Consider the following 12,513-nt stretch of genomic DNA (forward strand, 5'->3'; position numbering starts at 1 on the left):
TAGGAGCACTTATAAGGCGGGTGTCATCGAAATGAGAATCGATGACTCCCCCGTTTCTAAATGCATTTAGATGACTCTTTTTCTACTTCTCTCATTAAAAATAATGAAAAAATTTATTTTTCTATCATTTAACTTTCTGAATATAATAATATTTAGTTAAGTTACAATTTAATACTTATAGTTTGTGGAAGCATTAAATTAATTTTTTAATTGTTAAATAAGTATAAACTAATTTCACATGCGATATTATTTACAATTATTTTATTTTTCATAATACGAGACAATAATATAAAAATATTATATAAATAATTTCACAAAACGATAAGAGAAAATCCTTACATAAATAATTATATGAGACCAAACATTACATAATGAATTTGACAAGACGATAATATAATAAACACTACATAGATAATTTTACGAGATAATAACCTAAAAACGGAACATATTACGACATTACGAGAAAATAATGTAATGTTCATTTTAAGTAATTTTAATATAAATTAAATCTTATTAAATACTAGGTTTTATAATTAAAAAAAATGATAGTGTTTTATTTTTAAAAATATAAATAATACTATATATAGAATTTGGACAAATATGAATATAAATAAATTTGTAGGTATAATTAGTAAACATTGTATAAAATGTTAACAATTAAAAATGATAAACATATTAAAAAGCAAAAAGTATGTTTTTTGGTGAAAAATTAATGACTCCCATTAAAATAATTTTGATAAAAACTACCAAATTGAAAAGTGATGAGCTAAATTTGATGTTTGGAATTGAAGATGCTTTAAAAAAAACATTACATGCTCCTGTCAATAGTTTAGTTTAGATGGGGATGCCCCTTTTGAAGCTGTTCAACTTATTTTAGCTGAAAAATCAACTTTGATTTATTGATATTTTAAAAACTGAACAATCATAATGAATTATTTAATAAAAAATTCAAAAGATTATATACTTTTTTTTTCTTTTTCTCTCAAATAAAAAAAAGGGAGTAATGTTATCAAAATTTATAGCGTATACATATTTTCTTAGTTTAATCACGAACTTTAAAACGGCTCAATTATATGTATTAAGTTTTATTTTTTCTCAGTTTGGTACATAAGGTCATAAAATGATGATGTGACTGTCAAAAATGATGTCCACCTCAACAAAATCACATAAAAAAATGAGTGACACGTCAACGTTTGCATCAAATTGAGAAAAAAATAAAAATTCATATATACAATTGAGACGTTTTAAAGTTTGTGATTAAAAATTAAAAAAACATGTATAGTTTATGAGGTGGTTCGTGGGTGGGTTTCGATTTTAGATTGGATTAGATGGTTTTAGGTTTGATTAAATGATTTTAGATTTGATTATGTGGTTTTAGGTTTGATTTTGTTAGGTTGGATAATAGAAAAAGAAAGTAAACAGTTAATATGAAAAATGTTTGTGTTATAAAAAGAGTAATTACGCTAGTATAGAAGTAAAAAAGAAAATGACATATAATTATTATATAACGAGAATTAAATTTAAAGTAACATTTTAAACTTGATACGGGTTTCGAAATTATTAATTACATTCTCTAGCGCCGGTTTTGGTCCCATAAAATCGAGTTGTGATAAAAGTTGTATCAGAGCAATGATTTATTGTTTCTAGACTATTGCTATTATGAGAGTGAAATGATGTGGCGATTGTTAATATGTTACCTAAGAACTACGCAGATAATAAAATTTTGGGTCATGTCCGTGTATATTTTTCTTGACTCTTGAAAATTCAAATTTTCTTATTGTGTGTGAGCTATTATGTTAAAATATATGTTGTGTGTTGTATGGATATATGTGTGTGGAAAGCTCTTTTCCATACAGATAGAAAAAGTGATTAGGGATTAAAGCGTCCGGTGATAATTTTTAGAGATATCGTCCAGGTGACGAGCTAGCGATCCACTTGTTGCAATTAAAGTGGATTAGATCGATACGCAGCGCCAAACTTGAAGGACTAAAGCGTAATTTTCATAAATAACCCAAAAAAATTTTTGAACCAATTACAATGTTATAGAAGTTCGTGGGCCAGTTTGTAGGTTTGATGGACTAAATCCCCAAAAACCTTACCTTAAGAATCCTAAATGTAATACCCCAAAATATTTAATTAGCTAATTGGACCACGTGTCCAGTTTTGATTCGCCAGAGTGGTGATATCAGAAGAATTTCTGAAAAGATGAAGTAAATAAGTTTTAGCAGGTCGGTTTAGAAAAGATTATTGCGAAGAAAACTTATATTATATTTCAATTCTAAAGTTAGAATTGGAATTAAAAGGAAAAATGTCAAGAAAAGTCCAAAATAAGGTATAGGGACCAAAGTGGTAAATTAGCCACTTTGTGTCGAAAATGGAAGTGTTGGATTTTGACGAGAAAGTATTAATATCGAGTTTTGTATTATTTATCGGATATAAATAATACGTATAAGTCGTAATAAAAGAGTTTAACGATTTAGTTATGGACTAAATCGTAAGAAAGAAAAGTTTAAAGGATAAATGATAAGAAACAAAAAGAACAAGGACCAAAGTGAACCTTTAACCAAGAAATATAAGAAACCCAAATTCAAAGAAAGAAGATCAGAGAAGGATCGAGAGAAAACAGAAGCCATCGCCGATTTCCGTCGTTTCGCCGCCGTTTCTCCGTTCGACGTCCGATTCGAGCGATTCAAGCGGCGATTTCTTCAGAATCGAAAGCTCTATCATCTCCGGCCCTCAAATTAAGGTAAGAGGTCGGGTTTTGGCATGAAAATGATGGTTTTGTGGGCTGTTTTCATGAGATTATGATTTTGGATTGAATTTGACGTTTTCGAGGTTATTATGGCGTTTTTGAAGAAACCGAGATATGGGTATTGAGCGTGGGTATGTTTAGCACGTCGGGATTGTGGCGAAACCCCGGAAAATCTGATTTCCGGGGCTGTGCACGTGGTGCACGACCGTGCACCACGGGTGCATGAACGTGCACTAGAAGTGCACGAACGTGCACCTAGCAAGGTGCACGAACGTGCACCTGAAGTGCACGAACGTGCACTCTTCAGGGTGCACGAACGTGTACCCCTGAGGTGCACGAACGTGCACTTGGTTTCACGATCGTGCACCCACCGAAGGGCACGCCCGTGCATCCCGACTTTCCCCCACGTGTATGCGAACGGTATTTGACTTAGGTATTCGATGTTTTAAATAAGTTGACTCTAAAGGAAGGGTTTCGAACTTTGAGAATCATTAATCTCGAGATTAGCTCGACGTTTTAGATAATTAATAACAATGGAAAATGTCAAGGACGTTAAGCGATTTTAATTATGATATATAGTATTCGCTAAGTCATCTCTACGACTAGAGATATCGAATACGTAAATAAATGTAAAACGAAACTAAATCCTAAAACCTAAAAGTATTATACGTATAAAAATACGAGAATCACGTCTAATTATTAACGATTTATCAGACGTGTCAGCGAGTAGTGGAGTCAGTAGAGGCGGACTAGCGAGAGCGTACTATCAGATCGATCATATCATTTCTTGGATTGCGGTCACTGTGAGTTGTACTTTTACTTTCATGTATTATATATATTAAAATTATTTTATGAAAATATATAGATTGTTTTCACGCATCGCATTATATACAATTGATTGGATGTTATATGTTTATTTAATTTCTATATGCGAGAACTAGTATGCGATCCGAAGAAACTAGCTACCTATTGGGTGTCAATAGGCTGTGTGATCACCAGAATCGAGTCAGTCTAGTATGTTTGCATTGAGAAATGACTTGACACAGCTGGGAGCTGTTGATGAATATGAAATTTACGATTGGGTATATGATTTCGATACGAGAGTGAACTCGGCTACGATGTAGCCTGGAAGTCCTCGTATCTAGTGGCTGGGCCACCAGCGAGTTGGACTCGCAAATGATATTACGATTGAGTTGAATGATATATGATTATTCGAGAGATGTGTCGCATGCTAGGATATTAGTTTCACACGGATCAAATACATGTTTATATCTTTTATATTAATATTTCCTTGACATGCGATGCTATGTTTTTATATTAATACTGTTAGTAAATGTCAACTCACTCAGTATTTCCCCAAATACTGACCCCTCACCTTTGATGTCTTACAGGTGCTTAGCTTGTGGATCTAGCTAGAAGCCAATTTTGGAATGCAGAAGTCATCTGTATATGTTAGTTTATGACTTCTGTGAATGCTGCAGTAGTGGTCCTTTGTCGATAGTATAGTAGCCTAGACAGCAGTTCATTTTGATTGTATATATTAACTGCTGTTATTGTTTTATAGGCATTTTGATAGGCTACGTGTTATGTATATAATCCACGGCCCCAGATGCCCGTGAGATGTTTGGAATACTAACTGATGTATATAGTACCGCGAGGCCAGTTCGTACAGAGTACGGTAACTAGAGCCCGTGAGGTTTTGAAACAGTTAGTATATACATTTGGTTATATGTTATATATATGTATATTTGCTTCCGTTGTTTGTTGTTATTTGTTTATATTATATTTGCGAAAAATAAATTGTGATTTTAGGCTTGCTACGGGTTCCGGAGCTACCACTCCCGTTCCCTAGCGCCGGTTGCGGCTCAATAGTTTTGGGTCGTGACACTAAAGACCTTTTTTGACATTTTTAAGGACCAAAAATAACCATTTAAAACGTTCGTTGAAAAACTAAAGAAATGAAACGTGAAAAGAAAAAAATATCAAACGATAACGAGAAATAAAAGATGTTAAATACAAATATAACATAAACATAAAGTTTATGAGATGTATGTACTATGCAAAGTATATACAATTATTGAAACGTATATGGAAGATGAAAGTGAATAATATATATATATATACAAAGTATGATTTGAGAAGAGCAATATTTTTTACATAAAACGGATTTTCAAACGTTTTCACCTTTTATGTGCCTAATTAGTTCATATACACATAAGTATCTCTACTTCACATCCAAATTCTATTTTAATTCATTAAAATGTATGTTTAAATTTTTTGTGTTCTTGAATAATTTGTAATATTTTCCATTGATTTTATTTTTAGATCCATATTTAGGGAGATTCTGATTGTTTTTATGTATTTTATCAATTATTTATCAGTCTCAAAGACTTCATTACACGTTTTTTGGCCGTCTTTTAATGTTTTAGGTGAATAAATTATATTTTTGAAGGAGTAGTCGAGTTGTGGTGCAGAAGCCACAATGATCTGGTGGTGGCGCTAGATCATCAGCCACGGTGCCACAACCTCGTGCTTCCCTCAGCACTCCTAAATCTTTAATCCTGGTCCATAATCTCGTTTTTGTATTTTCAGGCTCAGAATCACACCATGTTGGAACTAGTAGCCATGGAATTAGTTGTAGAGCATATTTATATATTTTACAGCTCTATCCAATCAACATGCCAATGTCACGTCGATAGTGTCGTCATGGTTCACACTGCCAGTTCGCCGTCCGAAAAAACATGTTTCGACGTTTCCCGCTTTGTCCCGACTTCGGATCAACCCTTGTTTGAACTAGTAGACTCATATCAAACAGATGAAATACTTTCATGTTTTAACTAGATCGAGAATTTGACTATACCGATAGAAAACTGTCAAACGCTCCTAAACAATGTTTAAAAATAATTTTAACCTTTTTTATATACCAATTGTTGTATTGATTATATAATAATGTTTATTGATTTGAATTTATGTACAGATCCAATATTGACAGGATTAATCTATTAATCATGTTAATTCAATTAAAACTAATCAGACATATAAAAACCTTAGTACTACCATGAAATCTGTAATTAATAGTTGTATAAGTATTCAAGATGGAAAATAACAAAATCAACCTCATTTTTACATCCAGTTTAGGCTTTTTGCATGCAATTGAAATAAAAATCACTTTTTTCTTTTATATGTTAGAACCCTCTAAGGTTCGATACTTATTTAGGAGTATTTATTTTTTTTACTCATTATGCCAATCTAGAGTCACATGCCAGTTACGAATGTAATACATGTTTACATTTATTTCTGTATTTATTTCCAGTCATTTACCTACCAACACTTATTTCTAGTCGTTCTACTTGATGGGGTTGTAATTGCATGTGTAACTTGAATTAATCTACTTGAGATAAACCTGCTAAATTGAAAAAAAAAATCAAATATAAGAGTTAATTGAATCTAGAAATTCAAATATCTTTGTCCGACATACGATGTTTTTTACATTCATAAGCGAGTGAGACGTTTAGTCAACAGAGAAGATATTCATAGCTTAATTAGGTGGCGATTCTTTTTACAGTTAAATGAATGGGGGAGCTCCATCCTCTGATCATAGATTAATTGTTGTATTGTTTGTTATTGTAAATGAAAAATAACACTTAGATAAAAGTTCTTTTTGGAATGCATGTAGTTGTATGTCCAAATTAGCCGTTTGTAGTCTCTATTGTGTGATACATATTGACGTTATATACCAACAAATAGACAACATCAATACTTTAATATTCATTCCCAACTTGAGATTGTCAAATAGGAAATTTCATTCCACTCATGAAATGAGAAATCTCCATAATCCAATTTTCATAGCCACTCAAAAATAATTGGATTTTGTAGAATTATAATTACATTTTTGGGACCATCTTCCCTTTTTTCGCATAGTCATGTGCCATGTTTTCCCTAACCTTGACAAATGCACATTGTTGGCTCAACATCACACCAAGTTGGATCTTGGTGCCTATACCAAAGTGTTTTTGCTTATCCTTACAAAATCATAACTAATTTTGAATTTGAGACCAACTAGATCCAAATATTTGTTTCTATGTCACCACCCATGTTCTAATCATTGTTAGTTTCTATCAATTAATTGATTCGCGCATTTCCTTTATACGAGCTTTTATTTTTATTAATTAAATTAAATTAAATTTTTTATATATTTTGATTTTCATGAAATACTTTTGCATTTGTAGAGCAATTTTTTTATCTTTCAAATTAAATCGGTTTAAATTTATCCACTTAATTTTTGGGTAATCTACACAAATCCCCTAAAAGTGGTATATTATTATGTTTTTACCTCAGTATTTTGATTTTGGCAAAAATCTCCCAAAAAAAAGAAAACTTTTCACAAATCTCTCATAATCCAAAATAAGTTGGTTTTAACATAAAATAGGACATTTATGCCCTCTTCCCCTCAACTGAAACAGAGAAGAAAAATTGAAAATTACTCCACTGTTATCATTCTGGTCGGGCTCCGGTGATCTGATTGGCAGCGCGGTGGTCGGACGGCGGCGTGGTGGTCGAACGGCGACGCAATGGTCTCCCAGAGATCCACCGCCGGTAAGCTTGGAGAAAATTGGCGATGTGATTGTCTTGGTCATGGAAATAGATTTCATATGGACACATAATCAATATAGTTTGATTTTACCTTACAAAAATGAGAGCAATTTATATTCTTTACATTAGATGGTTTAATCTCAACGAAAGTAATATTATTTAAAATTTTGATATTTCCACTGTCATTTTTAATTATTTTTTGTCCATGGAGATATAGTGGAATTATTAGTTGGATCTTAGAGTTGCAATTTTGAAGACATCGACACTGAAATTTGAGTTGAGGGGTTCATTTTTCTTTCCATCGGAGGACTCCATTGCCATATGTATCGCATGTCAATATTTTAGCAGGTCATAGTATTTTATTATTGGATTTTACTTCTTCTGTTGATTTTATGGTTCTTTTTGTTTTGTATTTTAGCCAAATTTTGTTGAGTTATCAATTTACTGTGAATCAAAGTTGTGTTTGTATTGTCATAAGCATTGGAATGAATACTGAAATTGGGATGCTTCAAAAAGAAATGTATGTGGTCTTTTTGGAAGAAAGTGCTACCCATTTGAAGAAGAAAATGGACAAATTTGGGGGGCAAAGTGACCACTACTATTCTCATTGTTTGTCTTATTATATTTGAAGGTAGTTAAAAATATAAAATATTGTTTGCTGTTTATTTTTTTTGATTATACATAATTCAGTTATTAAAATTTGCAGTTTTCCTTCTTATTTTATTGAAGTAAAATATAAAACCGCGTCCCGATGTTGCTCATGGCCATTTCGAAAAGAACAGCTGAGATTATATGGGATTTCCGTAAAGACGTAATTGCTATTGATTCTAATTCGAGAGAAATTGATTTTTATTCATTTCAAGCATGTGGTATTATTTCAGGTTTACATACGGTTCACATGAGATTACTTTTCAGTTTTATAGACTATCAATTATAAAAAAATGAATTAAGTTAGTTTAGTTGATATAGATTAATATCAGGTTCACATCAGGTTGATTCTCTATTTTATATATATATATATTATCAAATACATTTCACTTAAAATATATATTCAATTTGTATATTACACTAAATTGTGAGATTCTCACTATATAAAATGTCATTTAAGATTGTAAAGAGCATTAATAAAATTTTGATTAAAAATTGAATTAAATTAGTTCAGTTGATATAGGTTCACATCAGGTCGATTTTTGATTTTATTGTTTGTCAAATACATTTCATTTAAAAGAGATATTCAATTGGTGTTACATTAAATCTCAAAATTCTATCTATATAAAATGTCATTTAAGATTGTAAAGAGCAGGAAGATAAATTTGATTAAAAATTGAATTAAAGTAGTTTAGTTGATATAGGTTCATATCAGGTTCACATCCGGTTGATTTTCGGTTTTATAGACTATCAAATACATTTCAATTAAAAGAGTTATTCGATTCTATAATAAAAATAAAGCAACTGTAAAGGTCAATTGGAACAAAATCTACTTGAAATTAGTTTACACTGAGATGACATTGAATTTATATTAAGTTTATACCGACCACCTCAAAAAATCTTAGATGTTTTTTTTAGTTTATTATTAATTTATTTATCATTTTATAAATCTATTTTCAATAGTATAAAATTTTAAATAAATTAATTTGATTAATCTAAAATTAATTTTAAATTTATAGTCACTTTATTAAGAATTTATTTTGGACGAGTTTACTTTAAATTTACATTAAGTTCATATCGAGTTCATATTAAGTTCACGTTAAGTTCATATTTAGTTTATATTAATTTTACACCAACCATGTAGGTAGAACACAAACCATCGCGAGTCCAACCATTGACCACCATGGGGTTGATAACAAGTTACAACAATTAAAAAAAAATAAAGGATATGAATTTCATTAAATATAATATAAAAAAAATTCTAAACATTTAATATAAAACTAAAAATATTAAATTTACATCACCAATCTACATTTAAAACTAATAAACCAAAGTTAACAACAAGTTGATTTATGATTACATAAACACACAACAAACTAATAAATATATTTAAAACGTAAGTTGATAATTAGTCGATTTGTGGTTCCAAACGTTTACTAATGGTGTACTAAAAATAAATTTATTAAATTTTTCTAAGTTTGTTTAAAATACACAATTAAAGTTTAGCAACGGTTTTACTAACGATTTATTAACCATATATTTAAAATAAAAATTATTACAAGTTTACCAACAGTCAACCCAACGTTTACTAAAAATAAAATTATTCAGTTGATATAGGTTCACATCAGGTTGATTTTCGGTTTTATAAACTGTCAAAATGCATTTCAATTAAAAGATTTATTTAATTCTTATAATAGACTATATCTCAAAATCTATACATATAAATGTATGTTAAAATTGTGAAAAACTGCAAAATAAATTTTATTCAAATTGAATCAAGGTTGATATTAAATTGATAAATGGTTCATATCGAGTTCACATAAAGTTCACTTTTAGTTTATTTTAAATGTATTTTCAGTTTTAGTTTATTTTAAATGTACTTTCAGTTTAAATCCAATGAACCTTAGATATTTATTTTCATATTATAATTAGTTTATTTGTCATTATATAAATTATTTTAATATTATACAAAATTAATAAATTAATTTAAATTAAGTTGACATTGAATTTAAATTAAATTTATTAAGAGTTGACATTTAGTTCACATTCAACATATTTAGTTCACATTGAATCTATATTCAGTTCATTTTATAAATTTAATTTTTATAGTCTAAATTATCAATTAATTAATTTAAAATTATAATCAATTTAAAAATGAACTCAGCATTTTGTCAAATGCAACAAATAAACCACAGTAGCATTCACAATCAGATGCAATAAAAGGATCTAACTTTATTTTCTCAATAGTTATTACAGCTACACCCTCATATGTAATAGTAAATGGCAACCAAATCAAAGCAGTCATAGTTGCCATATAAATCAACAAATTTATAGAACACAATTTTTCAAATTCTGATGTTAATATAATTTTTTGAACATCATATTTCAAAACTAGCGGTAGAACCAACACAAACCAAGAAACCAAATAAATGGAACAAAGGCTCATTATTATTGGAAAAACAAAATTCCAAAAATGACAGTACACAAAGAAACTTCAGCTGATGAACCAATTCTTTGTCTTCCACCACTAAAAGTTTCAAGGGTATGCCAAACCTTTCATTATTTATTTTATGTTCCAATTTTAATTTATTTATGTCAGTTTTATCTAAAGATGAACTCAGTATTTACTAACCTTTTTATGCTCAAATTACAAGTGATTAATATCTATAATTTGTCTTTGTCTCAGCTTTTGGTTTCACAATCGGAGAGCTACAATTCCACAAGACCCAACTACAACCAGCTCTGTAAAAGTCTCTTCCATCTCAACTTCATAATATGATACATATTCATCAAATACATTCTCTTTAATTCTAAATATGGGCTCCATTTTACTGTTTCAGCCAATAAAACTCTTCTCCTCTCTTTACAAACCAATCTGACGGGGGATCTGCCATATTAACGACGGAAGTAGCAGCTGCCATAAAAATAAACCAGCAAGAAAATGAATTGGAAGAGAAGATAAAAAAGAGTGCAGGGAATGAACATCGGGGAGCAGACCATTGTTACTGGTCCAACCGTTGCCGTCGCCGCTCTAAGCATCGCCGCCGCCGCTCTTACCATCTCCTGTCCGACTATCAACCATTTACATCTAATCCCTACCCAATATAAACTCTAGTCGCCGCTCTAACCATCGCATCGCCGCCGCCGCTCAAACCATTGCCCTCCGACCATCGCTGCCGTTGCTCTTACCATCTCCAGTCCGACTATCAACCATTTACACCTAATCCCTACCCATTAAACTCTAATTCCTAATGGGGGATAAAAAAAGGAATAAAACTATATTCAGGTATAAATATAAACAGATTATAAAAAAAGAGAGATTTTTGCAAAAAATAAAATTCTGAGTCACTAACATAAAGTTTTCAAATTTTGGGTGATTTGATGTAATTTTCTCTTTTCGCCGGTCAATGGGCTTATTTTGAGTCAGGTCCCGCCCTAAATATAGACCATTAAACTTGTGCCCAGAGTTTCAACTTTTGAAGGGTTCCATATAAATAAGATATTCATTGAAAAAATTTGATTTTTTTTATAATTGTATTTAATTTTTAAATATATATAAATATTTAATGAAGTTTTTATTATAAAATTAAATAGATTTTTTTAATAATGACAGAATTTCAAAACACCCTATATTTATCTTAAATTCTTTTAAAAAGTACTAGTTTCGCTTTACGTGCTATGCACGTGGCTCGTAACGTAACTCGTCAATGTACATATTAGTAAATTTATTATAATTATATCAATTTTTTATTTATAATTAATTTTAAATTAGTTAAGAATTTTTGTAAAAGTAAATATAAATATAATATATTCGGTTATTAAATTTTTTTTCCATAATGAATTTATTCTTCTTTTGGTTTTATAATAATCATAATTAAATAATTAATTTAATTTTATTAATAATATCTTTAAAAATAGTAAGATAGAAATTTAAATAATAATATATTGACTAAATATAGTATTTTAATTTTGTAGTTAAATCAAACTAAAAGATAGGTATTCCTACTAATTTGGAGACAATTTAGTTATTTTTTACATACTAAAAACTAAATTAGAGATAATTTAGCTACTTGTTCTAATTAGAACTTTAATTACAATAGTGATTAATCAAATAACTAATTAGTTAATAACTATAATTTAGTAATAAACTGAAAAGGATTATTCAGTAAATTTGCCTGTCCCCCCCATCCGTGCTTTTATATATAGTATAAATATATACTAAATCTCGTAATATATATATATATATATATATATATATATATATACAAGTGTGATTTTAAAAATTAAATAGCCCCTTAATAAAATATATAGTTTCTGACTAAGGTTAACAAAAATAATATTTGATTTATATATTTTTCATCGATTAGGATCTAATCTATCTCTATTTATCTATTTAATAAAAACTATGTAATATGTAGTTTTTTAACTTTTTATAATTTTTTCTTTCAAACATTCGTTTTTTAATATGTACCAATAATATACTAAAAATATATTTATGTAAAAATAATAAGTAAAATTTT

The sequence above is a fragment of the Mercurialis annua genome, linkage group LG6, assembly GCF_937616625.2.
Source record: "Mercurialis annua linkage group LG6, ddMerAnnu1.2, whole genome shotgun sequence".
NCBI lineage: Eukaryota > Viridiplantae > Streptophyta > Magnoliopsida > Malpighiales > Euphorbiaceae > Mercurialis > Mercurialis annua.